The sequence below is a fragment of the Littorina saxatilis genome, linkage group LG8, assembly GCF_037325665.1.
Source record: "Littorina saxatilis isolate snail1 linkage group LG8, US_GU_Lsax_2.0, whole genome shotgun sequence".
NCBI classification, from domain to species: Eukaryota; Metazoa; Mollusca; class Gastropoda; order Littorinimorpha; family Littorinidae; genus Littorina; species Littorina saxatilis.
In genome coordinates, this window is record NC_090252.1 from 13,937,538 (window position 1) to 13,951,028 (window position 13,491).

The 13,491-nt window shown below is 40.3% G+C and overlaps 1 long non-coding RNA gene across 1 annotated transcript in view; it reads right to left on the minus strand.

Annotated features, from left to right (window-relative positions):
- Positions 1-4,115: 4,115 nt before the first annotated feature.
- Positions 4,116-13,491, minus strand: part of LOC138972186 (uncharacterized) — a 45,538-nt gene continuing 36,162 nt past the window's right edge. Inside the window, exons 3-4 of the long non-coding RNA XR_011457481.1 lie at positions 13,288-13,401; positions 4,116-4,164 (exon numbers count right to left, since the gene is read on the minus strand). This is a non-coding gene — a long non-coding RNA (uncharacterized lncRNA). The remainder of the gene's footprint in view (positions 4,165-13,287; positions 13,402-13,491) is intronic.

Genomic DNA, 13,491 nt, shown 5'->3' on the forward strand with positions numbered 1-13,491 from the left:
TTGGAAGGAAATAGCAGCAGGTCAGATCATATACACATATTCAAATTCAAGATTCCATCCAGAAAAACTGTTGTTACTGTTCATGTGAGACACCTGACTCAGAATCAGATACAATACACCACAGTTTAATTAACACATTCTTTAAACAATTCCTTCATCTTTAAATTCAAGATTCCATCCATTGAAAACATAACAGAAAGACTATTGCTACTGCTCATGTAAGACACCTGAATCAGAATCAGATACAATACACCACAGTTTAATTAACATATTCTCTAAACAATGCCTTCAGTTCACCAGGCTGTGTTTATGCAGCGTCACAGCAAGAATCACATGATACCAGTGCAAACATTGACAAGCCCAGATGATACAGTGACTATTTTGTCCAGTGTTACCACTTCTTCTCCTTCCCTTGCAAACAAAAGATCAGTCGGAATAACAGAGTTCAGAATTGTGTACTTTCCACAAAGAATACCGATAACTCGCTCAACATGAATTCTCAGATTAGCTAGTTTGCGTGTTGACTCTATTTCATAAGCTGTAAGCTGACTCTTCCCTCTTGTTAAGGCAGGGATTTTCACTTGTGCACCTCTCATAGCCACTAGTTCATTAATGTCAAATCCCCTGTCACCCAAAATCACATAATTTTGTACAATATTGTCTAGATACCCACTATTTGCAGTGATGTGTTTGTCACTTGTTCGCCCACCCCACCCTTTAGAAATAAAAGAAATATGGCCTTGAGGTGTAATTGATATTAGGTATTTAATTGTATTGTTGTGCTTGTAGTTTGACCAGGTGAGTGCACTAGCATCAACACTGGAGGGTCTCTCAATGAATATTTCAAAACAGTCAATAATGGACACTACTCTGTTCCATGGATAGGGAAGGAACTGTGGCGGTAAACTTGTCTTTATGCTTCGCCTGTTTGGCCAGAAAACAAGTGGCTTTCTTTCTTTCTTTATTTGGTGTTTAACGTCGTTTTCAAGGTTATATAGCGACGGAAACAAGTGGCTGCAGTCTGTGGTACATGATTATGCACAGTCTCGTGAAAAACTTTGCTGGCAGTTGTTCTTGACACAGAAAAGATGTATGCCAGGTGTTGCAGGGGTGTGTTAAGGCGTATATGCACGAATGTGAGCATGAGAGCTTGAAACTGTGGCAGTGCTCTGCGCGAGTGTGTTGGTAAATGCGGTGCAAGAAAATTAAATAATGTAACAAGTGTGAAGAAATTAGAAATCCCAGTAAAATATCGTACAGTGTCGTCATTGTCCCTCAAATAATCAAGTGTCATTTTTTTCCTGGCAAGTTCGTCTTTAAGTTCCCGATTTTCTAGCACCAGCCTGTTTAGTTCATCCCGTAGCTGCTTTTCTTCATCTTTAGAAATCCAGGCAAAATTGTCATAGGTTTCAGTCTGGCAGTAAGTACCACCACATTCACCTCTCTCGGGAAGAGGAGCAGCCAGTTCTGCTGTATCCGAAGTACCTTCACCATCGCCATCACCAGCATCCTCTGCTAAATTAGGGTGAGAAAGGAGTTGACTCACTCCCCACAAGCTTCTTCCTCTCCTTGAGTCTCTGGTACCGTCCTTGTTGGCTGTCAGGCTGTGTCCCTGCACCATACCCAAGTTTCAAAGTAGGCGTCCAGCTCGGACTGTTTACTTCCCACAGGGTTGATGGTTGCCCTGCAAAAAACATCAAAGGCAAATGTATTGTAAATTATGGATTGGGAGTTATTTTAAAAATAAGTCACCCAAACAAAATGAATGAGTAAATCTAGACACTGATCTACCCTTTAAAACTGAACTATGAAGTTGTATCAACAATGACCATTTATTGTTCAAATAAATGCTGATTATCAAATCCAAGTATTTCACACATATGGCATTCTCACAAGTCATGGTTTTGGGCAACCATGATTATGTTATAGGGAGTAAGTGTAAGACTGACTCACTCAATCATAGACTGCACTCAGTGCAGGACTGACCGACTGTCCGCACACTACCATCACAACACAGCTTGCATAAAACATAGACTAACAGAGGCAGGTGTACAAAAGCATGAGTACTTACCATTGACAAAATGATCAGAGCACACGTATCTCCTAGCTGTTGATTCAAAGTTGAAATCCTTCAGCTGAAGCTGTGCCAACCATTCTCGCCGGCGTCGTGCAGTCAAATCCCTAGTCGCTTTGCCCTTTCCGTTGACAACAAATGGAACAGAAAAGAATCTTCTGTCCTTATCTCTATCTTGTCTGTTATGGCAATTTTTAACGCTACAACTAGAAACCATGTCGATAAATGCAGGAGATTCGGAGGGCAGATTTCGCGTGTTGCCTTCTCGCGAGTTCCGCCGGAATGCCTAAAGCAAGGTTGGACAACTCTGCACACGACTGTGTGACGTCATCGCGTCAGAGCTCATATGGTAACTTACCTGAAATTGTAGCCTGTCATAGATCTAAGTGGAGACAGCAAACGGTAAGAGCAACATGTTCTCATGTACGATGTCCGGGCGTTCAAACGATCAGGAAGAGGAAGACCTTGCTTCGCAATATGCTCTGGGGGAAGTCTTTAACCGATTTGTAGTGTGCGTTGTTTGTTTGTTTGTTTGCTTAACGCCCAGCCGACCACGAAGGGCCATATCAGGGCGGTGCTGCTTTGACATATAACGTGCGCCACACACAAGACAGAAGTCGCAGCACAGGCTTCATGTCTCACCCAGTCACATTATTCTGACACCGGACCAACCAGTCCTAGCACTAACCCCTTAATGCCAGACGCCAGGCGGAGCAGCCACTAGATTGCCAATTTTAAAGTCTTAGGTATGACCCGGCCGGGGTTCGAACCCACGACCTCCCGATCACGGGGCGGACGCCTTACCACTAGGCCAACCGTGCCGGTTAGTGTGCGTTGTCATCATGAACTTTTACAATACCATCGTGATCAAAGTATCTGCTTCGACTTCGGAGTCACAAATGTCCGGGCGAAGTGCAACATAATTATTCTGATTCAACAGCATTGACCTCGTCAACAAAATTGTTGTCTTATCCCAAAGTGGCTTCTGTCAGCAGAACATTCCGTGCTTAACTGAGAAGATTGACTTGCCCTTCCACTATCCCAATTCACAGCTGCAAAGAATGCGCCAGTCAGTAACCACTGATCTAAATGTCAGTAACTTTAGCAAGGGAAGCAACTAAAGACGAAAACGGGGAGTAACTGTTCTTCATCGGGCAACTGCGTTTGTCGTCTGCTTCTTCGTACAGTGCTAGTCTACGGTCGCGTGAAAGTCAGATCTACCTGAACTATGCGTATAGATCCGTCTAGTGAAATGTGGCTGTGCGATGATTTGGCTACATCACTTTCCTGAATGTGCTTCCAGATGGAAGTTTATATTACTGTTAAACATTTAAAAAATAGGTAAGTTGTTTTTACTTGACCAAAACTAGCGACGAAAAAATGCATCTCGAAGCACAAAAAAACACTCTGTCGCCATTTTCGGCATGATCGCAGTCAACTCGTCATCGGTTCGATGTGTTTTTCCTGAGGAGGAATGAACATAAACATTTTTAGAAGTTTGTAATGTTGATCCCAAGACTATTTTCCATTTCTTTAAATTGCTGTTCATTGTGCTATCGCTGATAATTGATTGAACTGTTTAGAAATTCAACTTGAAGTGGGCGTCAGTCAGCACAGCAAAGTTTGTTTACATTTTGCTCTAACTTTGACCCCGCGTTTCTCCAATCAGAGGCTTAGATCAAGAATGTCCCTTTTCGCAGAAATGGCCACATATGACCAGCAGTAAAGAAGAACCCAATAACATTTCACTAATGAAACAGACTCAGTGTCCACAAGACAGAAAAAGCTACTGGAATTTTCAAGTGACAGAGTATTGTGGCAGAGATGTTATTGTGTGTGTGTGTGTGTGTGTGTGTGTGTGTTTGTGTGTTTGTGTCTGTGTATTTGTGTATGTGTTTGTGGCTGTGTCTGTGTGCGTGTACTTGTTTCAATAAGGAATTAAAAACTAAACACAACCGTACTGTTCTTAAATAAAAACTAATAAGCACTTAATTGCATCCACTGCTCCCTTGTATGCATGGCTTGGTGCTAGATCTACTCACCCAAAAGGCTTGACACACATATAAGAGCGATGAGAATAGGATCCAATTCTGAAACAAAACACAACTATATAGGGCTTATTGCAAGGGTTATGTGTTCAACTATATAGAATCCAACGAACATCGTCCAGGAAAGTTTACAATATAGCCAGTTAGCCAGTGTTTGCTTGTTGTATATACAGTAAGCTTTAGCATACTCCTATTGGACACATGTTCATGGACTTTGTGCATGAACTAAAGTAAGCAAACGTATTACTGCGGCAAATTGTGAACCTTTACTAAAGCGTTAATTGTCTCATTTCATGTCAACTATCAATAACCAGTAAGACACTCAACCTGGTGTATTTTTCGGATGACAGAACTATTTATTTCACAGGCATCAAGTGACCACAGCTCAAAACAAGGTACACCCAGAATCGACCTGACAAAGACACAACAGATCAATTGAAAAATTGAAAACAATTAAGAATAGGCACAACATTGCAATTTTAACTCAATAGGATCACGTCGATTATTGCGTTTTTACGGGTCACATGATGAAACTGTAAGTAACCATTGGTCAAACATGCACCCTATATCAATTGATATATCGCAGGAAGTCGTCATAGCCAAGTGATATCTCGCAGGAAGTGACTAATCACTTATGGGCGCCATCTTTAGACGGTCACTTCAAAAACAGTTAAGCGAGATATTTCCCATAAACCCATTTCATTTGATGAAAAATTGAGGACACAACAAGCAAAAAGGCAAATTGTCAAAAAAGAGAAAAGCATGCCCAATCTTTCAAACGCAGTCGTGTGTCCTAGAAATTGGATCTGAAGTCTTACCGACGGGGGTTGCATTGAATGGCAATTTAGCAGAAAAACAACAAGAGGCACAAGCAGCAGACACTTGTAAGAACTGGATAACTTTGACTACAATTTGAAAGAGATTTTATCCCATAGCGAGATAGAAGCAAAAGTGTCTGCAGGCACAATGGTTTACACAGCAACAGCCCTGAAATTAAAACGTAACTGACCTGATGACTCGATGAAGTAAACAGAGGGAATCCGAATGAAATTTGAGAGAGACTGGAAGAGGTCACATTCACTGTGCATAATTCCAACCTGGATCATTGCGACTCGCGCATTGTTACATAATCGCAAGTCTTTCAGCAGGGACAGTTCAGTGAAAGTAAAAGACAATTCTCTGAAATTCTGATCACTTCAATGTCCATCGTTCAGTGGAAACGACCATCCGAGTTGTGGAGAAGAAGTTCTGAAACAGGATACCTTCCAAATCAAAAGACGACATTCTATTCTCTTACGTCACTATTCTTGGTTTACGGTACCATTCGGCGGCTTTGCTACGAGTATGCCAAAGTCTTGGTTAGACGAGACCTTGAGGTGATCCCAAAGAAGACTCCTTTGCAACTACTGACGGGAGGTTTACGGAAGAGCCTGTCTTGCTTATTTTGAAAAAGGATGCATGAAACTGTCCAAAACAAAACGCAATAAATTCGTTATCGTTAGATGTGGGTGTGATATCCACATTTATATCAGTCACAAGGTCTCAAAAGGCGGAAACATATCAGATCTCGGCTTACGCCTCTATCTGATATGATTCCTCCTTTCTCGATATTGTGACTGATATAAATGTGGATATCACAGCCACATCTTACTATAACTAGGCCCCTACTAATATCTATCCAGAACAGGTTTCCTTTTTTAGTTGCTATGCATTTGTTTTGTGTTATGCCATTCTTACTTTCTTTATTTGGTGTTTAACGTCGTTTTCAACCACGAAGGTTATATCGCGACGGGGAAAGGGGGAGATGGGATAGAGCCACTTGTCAATTGTTTCTTGTTAAAAAAAGCACTAATCAAAAATGTGCTCCAGGGGCTTGCAACGTAGTACAATATATTACCTTACTGGGAGAATGCAAGTTTCCAGTACAAAGGACTTAACATTTCTTACATACTGCTTGACTAAAATCTTTACAAAAATTAACTATATTCTATACAAGAAACACTTAACAAGGGTAAAAGGAGAAACAGAATCCGTTAGTCGCCTCTTACGACATGCTGGGGAGCATCGGGTAAATTCTTCCCCCTAACCCGCGGGGGGTGCAATTCTTACTGCAGTAGGTCAAAAATAAAGTCGAGGGTATCGTATAAGGTTGCTGACTTACATCCCAATAATGCATGAGAAATGACTTATACTTTCTTTATTTGTTGTTTAACGTCGTTTTCCACCACGAAGGTTATATCGCGACGGGGAAAGGGGGAGATGTTCTAGAGCCACTTGTCAATTGTTTCTTGTTCACAAAAGCACTAATCAAAAATGTGCTCCAGGGGCTTGCAACGTAGTACAATATATTACCTTACTAGGAGAATGCAAGTTTCCAGTACAAAGGACTAAACATTTCTTACATACTGCTTGACCAAAATCTTTACAAACATTGACTCTATTCTATACAAGAAACACTTCACAAGGGTAAAAAGAGAAACAGAATCCATTAGTCGCCTCTTATGACATGCTGGAGAGCATCGGGTAAATTCTTCACCCTAACCCGCGGGGGGTGCAATTCTTACTGCAGTAGGTCAAAAATAATGTCGAGGGTATCGTGACAAAAAGCTCTGTATTTCACCAATGCACATGCTGTGAACTGCCTTGTAAAGTTAGATGTTCAGATGTTATGAAATGTTATGAAATGCTCCGAAATGAGTTTTAAAAGCCGTCATAAGGTTGCTGACTTACATCCCAATAATGCATGATACATGACTTATACTTTCTTTATTTGTTGTTTAACATCGTTTTCAACCACGAAGGTTATATCGCGACGGGGAAAGGGGGGAAATGGGATAGAGCCACTTGTCAATTGTTTCTTGTTTACAAAAGCACTAATAAAAAATTTGCTCCAGGGGCTTGCAACGTAGTACAATATATTACCTTACTGGGAGAATGCAAGTTTCCAGCACAAAGGACTTAACATTTCTTACATACTGCTTGTAAAAATCTTTACAACATTGACTCTATTCTATCCAAGAAACACTTAACAAGGGTAAAAGGAATTTGTATAGTCAAAACATTAATGTTGTCACAGTTTACTTACGTACTGCAATCTCTATGTGCCACAGAAAACTTCCTCAATAAGCTAAATTCATCTCTATTCCGATTTATCTGGAAGAAAAAATATTCAAACAAAAGAGCTTATGAAAAAGTTAATAGAAAAGTAATGTGCCAAGAGACAAATCATGGAGGTCTGAAAATGATTAATGTCAAAGATGTACAAACATCATCTCTAATTTCATGGATTATGAGGCTGCTGGACGGAAGTAACGCAAAGTGGCAACAGATTCCATTAGCATCCTTTTTAAATCTGGCCGGGCGAACGCTTATGCTGATTTCGCTCAAATGTGAGTGCAGAAAATTTTAAAGGACTGGGTTCCATAAAGCAATATTTCTGGAAACAAGCTTTTATCACCTGGCTAAACAATAAACACAAGATCAAAGAAATAAGCAGTAATGAACAGCAGATAAGTGTACGCAATCAAACCTTATGGAATAATACAAATATAAGGTACAGGAAGCAAACGCTATACATGAATGACTGGATACAGGCTAAAATATGCGTTGTTAAAGATGTTTTTAACGATAACGACATGTGCTATTTTGAGGAAATATGTGAACGAACTGGATATAAACAGTCTCGCCTATTTGAATATAATGCAATACAGACTGCCATTAAAGCTCTATTATTGCGTGATACGGGTCAGGCCCGTTCTGATCATATGCCATTTATACAATTATCTCCACGCCAAATTCGCCTAAAGATGTTAAATTATGAGATAAAGGAGCCAAGCTCAGCTGGATTTTGGTCGAACAAATTAAATATTACATTTGAAGATAAACACTGGAAATTAGCTAACGAATGTTCGACAGAAACCCGTCTTCGTCTATTGCATTGGAAAATTTTACACAATATATATCCCACCATTATTTTGCTACATAAGATGGGAATTCGTCAAACAAATCTTTGTCAGTATTGTAACGAAACCGACTTCATCGAGCACTTTTTTTGGCAGTGTAGAGCAGTGCAACCCATATGGCAGGAATGTCAAGGGTACATATTTAAATGTACAGGCAAAAATATAAAGTTAAGCTGCGAAGAGGCTCTTTTTGGGTATTTCACACGTGATATCCCCAGAGAGAAAACCTTCATAATTAATCACCTTATATTGATATCGAAAATGTGCATAAGCCAGTTTAAGTACGGAAATCCAAAAACTAACATGAAGGTCTTATTTCAGAACCAAGCTCGACTTCAAAATTTCTAGTAACATTGTAGTATAGTGCTGTTAATGTAAAGTTATTTATATATGCGCCGTATGATGCTGTGCTGAAAACTAGTACTGTAATTGGTAATTTGTAAATTCTCGCCTTTTGTCCATCGAGCGTTGGATTAATTAACTTGTTATGTATTGTCCCGCTGAAAATGGTATTATTTAACAGAATTATGGGAACAACAACAACAACACACACACACACACACGCACACACACACACACACACACACACACGCACATACACGCAAACAAACGCACAAACTACTAGACATAGCAAAGGTGAATAAAATAGCTGTAACGATAGAGTAACTGTAATGAAGAGAAGAACAAGTCGCGTAAGGCGAAAATACAACATTTAGTCAAGTAGCTGTCGAACTCACAGAATGAAACTGAACGCATCGTCACTCCACCGCCCGTGGCAAAGGCAGTGCACGTGGAATTGACAAGAAGAGCGGGGTATTCGTTGCGCTGAGAAGGATAGCACGCTTTTCTGTACCTCTCTTCGTTTTAACTTTCTGAGCGTGTTTTTAATCCAAACATATCATATCTATATATTTTTGGAATCAGGAACCGACAAGGAATAAGATGAAAGTGTTTTTAAATTGATTTCGAAAAAAAAAATTTGATAATAATTTTTATATATTTAATTTTCAGAGCTTGTTTTTAATCCGAATATAACATATTTATATGTTTTTGGAATCAGCAAATGACGGAAAATAAGATAAACGTAAATTTGGATCGTTTTATACATTTTTATTTTTTTTTACAATTTTCAGATTTTTAATGAACAAAGTCATTAATTAATTTTTAAGCCACCAAGCTGAAATGCAATACCGAACCCCGGGCTTCGTTGAAGAGTACTTGACCAAAATTTCAACCAATTTGGTTGAAAAATGAGGGCGTGACAGTGCCGCCTCAACTTTCACGAAAAGCCGGATATGACGTCATCAAAGACATTTATCAAAAACATGAAAAAAACGTTCGGGGATTTCATACCCAGGAACTCTCATGTCAAATTTCATAAAGATCGGTCCAGTAGTTTAGTCTGAATCGCTCTACACACACACACACACGCACACACACACGCACGCACACACGCACATACACTTGTACACCACGACCCTCGTTTCGATTCCCCCTCGATGTTGAAATATTTAGTCAAAACTTGACTAAATATAAAAAGAAAGACAAAAAAAAGGGTAAAAGAAGAAACAGAATCCGTTAGTCGCCTCTTACGACATGCTGGGGAGCATCGGGTAAAATCTTCCCCCTAACCCGCGGGGGGTAATGACTTATACAAATGCTGCTAAAGTTTCATATGAGTTTCAACATTGGTGTAATTTTGCTAGTCCTGTAAAAAAAATAGAGCATCAATTGAATTGCGAACAGGACATGTCAAAAGTCGTGCAATTAACTTTTAAGTTCAAAGAAATATTTTTATATATCCCGCTAAACGAACGATTTTTCAGTGTGCAATAAATGCTTTTTCCATTATTGTGGATGTTTTGTGCTGTTTTGTTGTAGTTGTTGCTGCTGCTGTGTGTCTGTATTGACCAACAGATCTGTCGAACACAGTAGAAGAGTGTTTGCGAACGTTATCAGAACCATCAGTTGTTAAAACAACATAGAGAGCGAAAAAGCATGCATTTTCCTGAATCCTTAGTAACACAACCGTTTCTTATGACGTTGAACTCAAGGCATTGCGGATGACGCGTTTGTATAACATCCCGAGCCTTTTTGCGTGGTGTCTTTCACATCTGACGCGGGGTGACATCAAGAACATTGTACATTGGTCCTATGCTTACTAAGCCAAGTAAAACAGCCCTGGGCCTTTCAACGGCATCTCAAAGGCACACACAACTTTTTTTTTTAATTCCGCCATGGCAAGAGCCTGTCTGATGGTGAGAGTGCTGTCGTCAAACATCACACCTCTGAAGCAGTGAGTTTTGCAATTCCCATTGTTTGGACCGCTGAAGCGATTTTCGATTACCTGAACCAGTTTTGAGGAAGCAGCCCCCTGTACAAGGATGCAGCCACAGTCTGTGCTCTTTCTTCTGGGTGCCAAATGACAGAATCCACCGCACCCCGAATGTCATGGCCGTCAACAGGGACTCAAACTGTTCATGCTCTCAAGAGTGTTAAAAGCAGGAAAATTCTACCTCGACATCGGATATGTGCATGTGAGTCACGCCTGTCTGGAGAACATAAATGCTCCGATCTTCACGTGTCAGGCCACTGTTCGGAGCAATGGATATTTCCAGGGAGACTGCGAAAAACCTACCAGGCAGCCCAGACAAGTCCCTGAAGGTCTCCTGTCACAGCCGCACAAAAAAAAGCCTGGCAGAACTGATGCGTAGTTGATGTGATGTATAATCAACTGTAGTTCCAACATACTGCACCGTCAAACTGAAACCAATGTGACATAACAATCACTCAACCATACTTGTATAATGAACAGCAACTACTAACATTACACTGACACTACAAAAACAAAGGGAAACAATCTGTGAAACTTGTCATTTTGAAAACTGTTCTGTTACACTTAAAGGGAGATAATGATAATTCTACCAACTTGGAAAAAGAGCTCTGACCATCACTTCAACTCTTACACACTTTATCACAAAAAGGGATAACAAAGCAAACCCAAAAACTTATTCTGAATCACAGGTGGGCATAATGTTGACTAAAACATGGTTGAAAAACAAAATAACTGTGCAACGTTATCCTTTGGCACGAATGCGTTTCCATACACTACCAACATTTTAGATTAAAAAACAAAAACATGTACAAAATACCACTCTTACTGGAATTTGACACACTGAACACTAACCGTGAAATGAACTTTGCAAAAAGTGCGCACATCATGGTGAACACTAAAACACCAAATGGTGAAAGGCTGTACCAAAAAACGTACAAAACAATAAACTCTTCCCTACTACAAGACTAATATACTTATTCCTGAACAGAAAATTGATAATAGACACAAACTGAACAATATTTACCCAATGATGGCCTCTGTGCGACATGTCTTTTGGCCGATACAGATGGAGGAAAAATACGTTGTCCAACGCTTCAAAAATGGCAGACCGGAAGCGCCGGAACAGGAAGCGCATACAATTATTGCAGTGAAAGTTTCCTACGTATTTTAAACAAACCGTTGAATCTATCTTACACACATTTGGTGTAAAATCAATGACTAAATAAAACCTAAAAACTACCAAACTTGTAGAACTTTACTTCTTCTTCTTCTTGGCGTTCGCAGAGGTTATACAATCAGTCCAGCACTGGTGATAAATGTTGTCGTTTTCTCCAACTCCTGTCGACTGCCGTATAGTTTGGGTAGAACTTTACAAAATCAAAAAGGAGCAACAACAAAAAAGCTGGCTCTGAAGCAGATTTAGATTCACATGGTTTAAAAAGTGGATGTGGCATTGGATTTAGAGTGGCGCCTTTCACATCTCCCATGTCTAGAAGCCCCGCCTGCGCGTCTTTACGCCACCCCACAGGTTAATTTTCCCTACCTGGATCCTCGAGAAAGATTACTCTTACTAGCATGACCAACATGACCAACATGATTGTGCCATAAACATTGTCTGCCAAAATGAACTGAAGACCTGATGTTTATTTTCTTAAAGTTCAATGTTTCAGGGTAGCAGGCTAATTGCCCCCTGGACAATTGCCCCCCCCCCCCCCCCCCCCGACAACTGCCCCCTGGACAATAGCCCCCCGACAACTGCCCCCTGGACAATTGCCCCTGCGACAATTGCCCCCCAGACAACAAATTATTCAGCTATTGAATGTTAAAAGCATGACATTTACTCTAATACGTGTGTATGTGCGGGCGTATGTGAGTGTATTCGGACGTGCGTAAATGTGAATGCGTACGGTGGTATGTGCGTGCGTTAGTATGTGCGTGTTGTACGCGTACTTATTTGGTTTAATCACAATTCAAGATCGAAATCCTGTATTTTCCGACTGAATACCTATTTGCGTGCATTCGTGTGTGTGTGTGTGTGTGTGTGTGTGTGTGTGTGTGTGTGTGTGTGTGTGTGTGTGTGTGTGTGTGTGTGTGTGTGTGTGTTTGTGTGTGTGTGTGTGTGTGTGTGTGTGTGTGTGTGTGTGTGTGTGTGTGTGTGAAATCCAGGGAGCATCATACAGATAAACTGAGACCAAAATACCTAATTTACCTCCAATTGCCTCAAAATCCAAAAGAAACCCTTCGCTAACTCAAAATAAAAATCATGGAGGGTAATTGTCCTAGGGGGAAAATGATCACGGGGGGGGGGGGGGGGGGGATAGGGAATTGTTTTAGAGTCAGTTGTCCAGGGGGCAGTTGAGTTGTGGGGGGGGGGGGCAACTGTCCGGGGGGAAGCTTTCTGGGGGGGGGTGGAGGCAATAAGCCTAGAACCTAGCTTATACATTCCTTTGGATAATAAAGGATACTCATACCATGTAAACCACATTAACAGGAATTTGGATTATGCAGACACTTCATGTGGTATGTCTCAAACTTTGAGGTCATAAAGAGATTGAAATATCTTAAAGTTTTAAGTATGCAAATCAGCAAGTGACACAATTCATTTTCTAAAAGTTTCTTTCTAATATATTTTTCTGGTATGCGTCATTCTTTAATAATGAATAATAAAAGAAATCCTAATCATTTTTGGCACAATTGACCCAAGGCTCTGCTAACATCCGGGTCTTGACTGCTATATATATAAATAAGCTTGCCTGTTCAAATGCAGCTGGTAAATTGTATCAACAATGAACATCATGTTACATGCAAACGAACAGTCACAGGAAGTAATATACAAACTCACAAAGAAAGAGAGAGACAGAGACTCACTTTCACAACTTGTCCCAATGTAGCCGGTTCCGGTACAGTCACAGACATCTTCATTGTTTTCGTTGATTCGACAAGTTCCACGTTTACACTGGCCATTCTTGAAACATTTACTGACTGAAACAGACAAAACCGTGTACTTTCAGTATAATTGTTTTTATTCTGAATCTTATCAATTAACTCAATCATGTTTTCTATGTTGTAGTT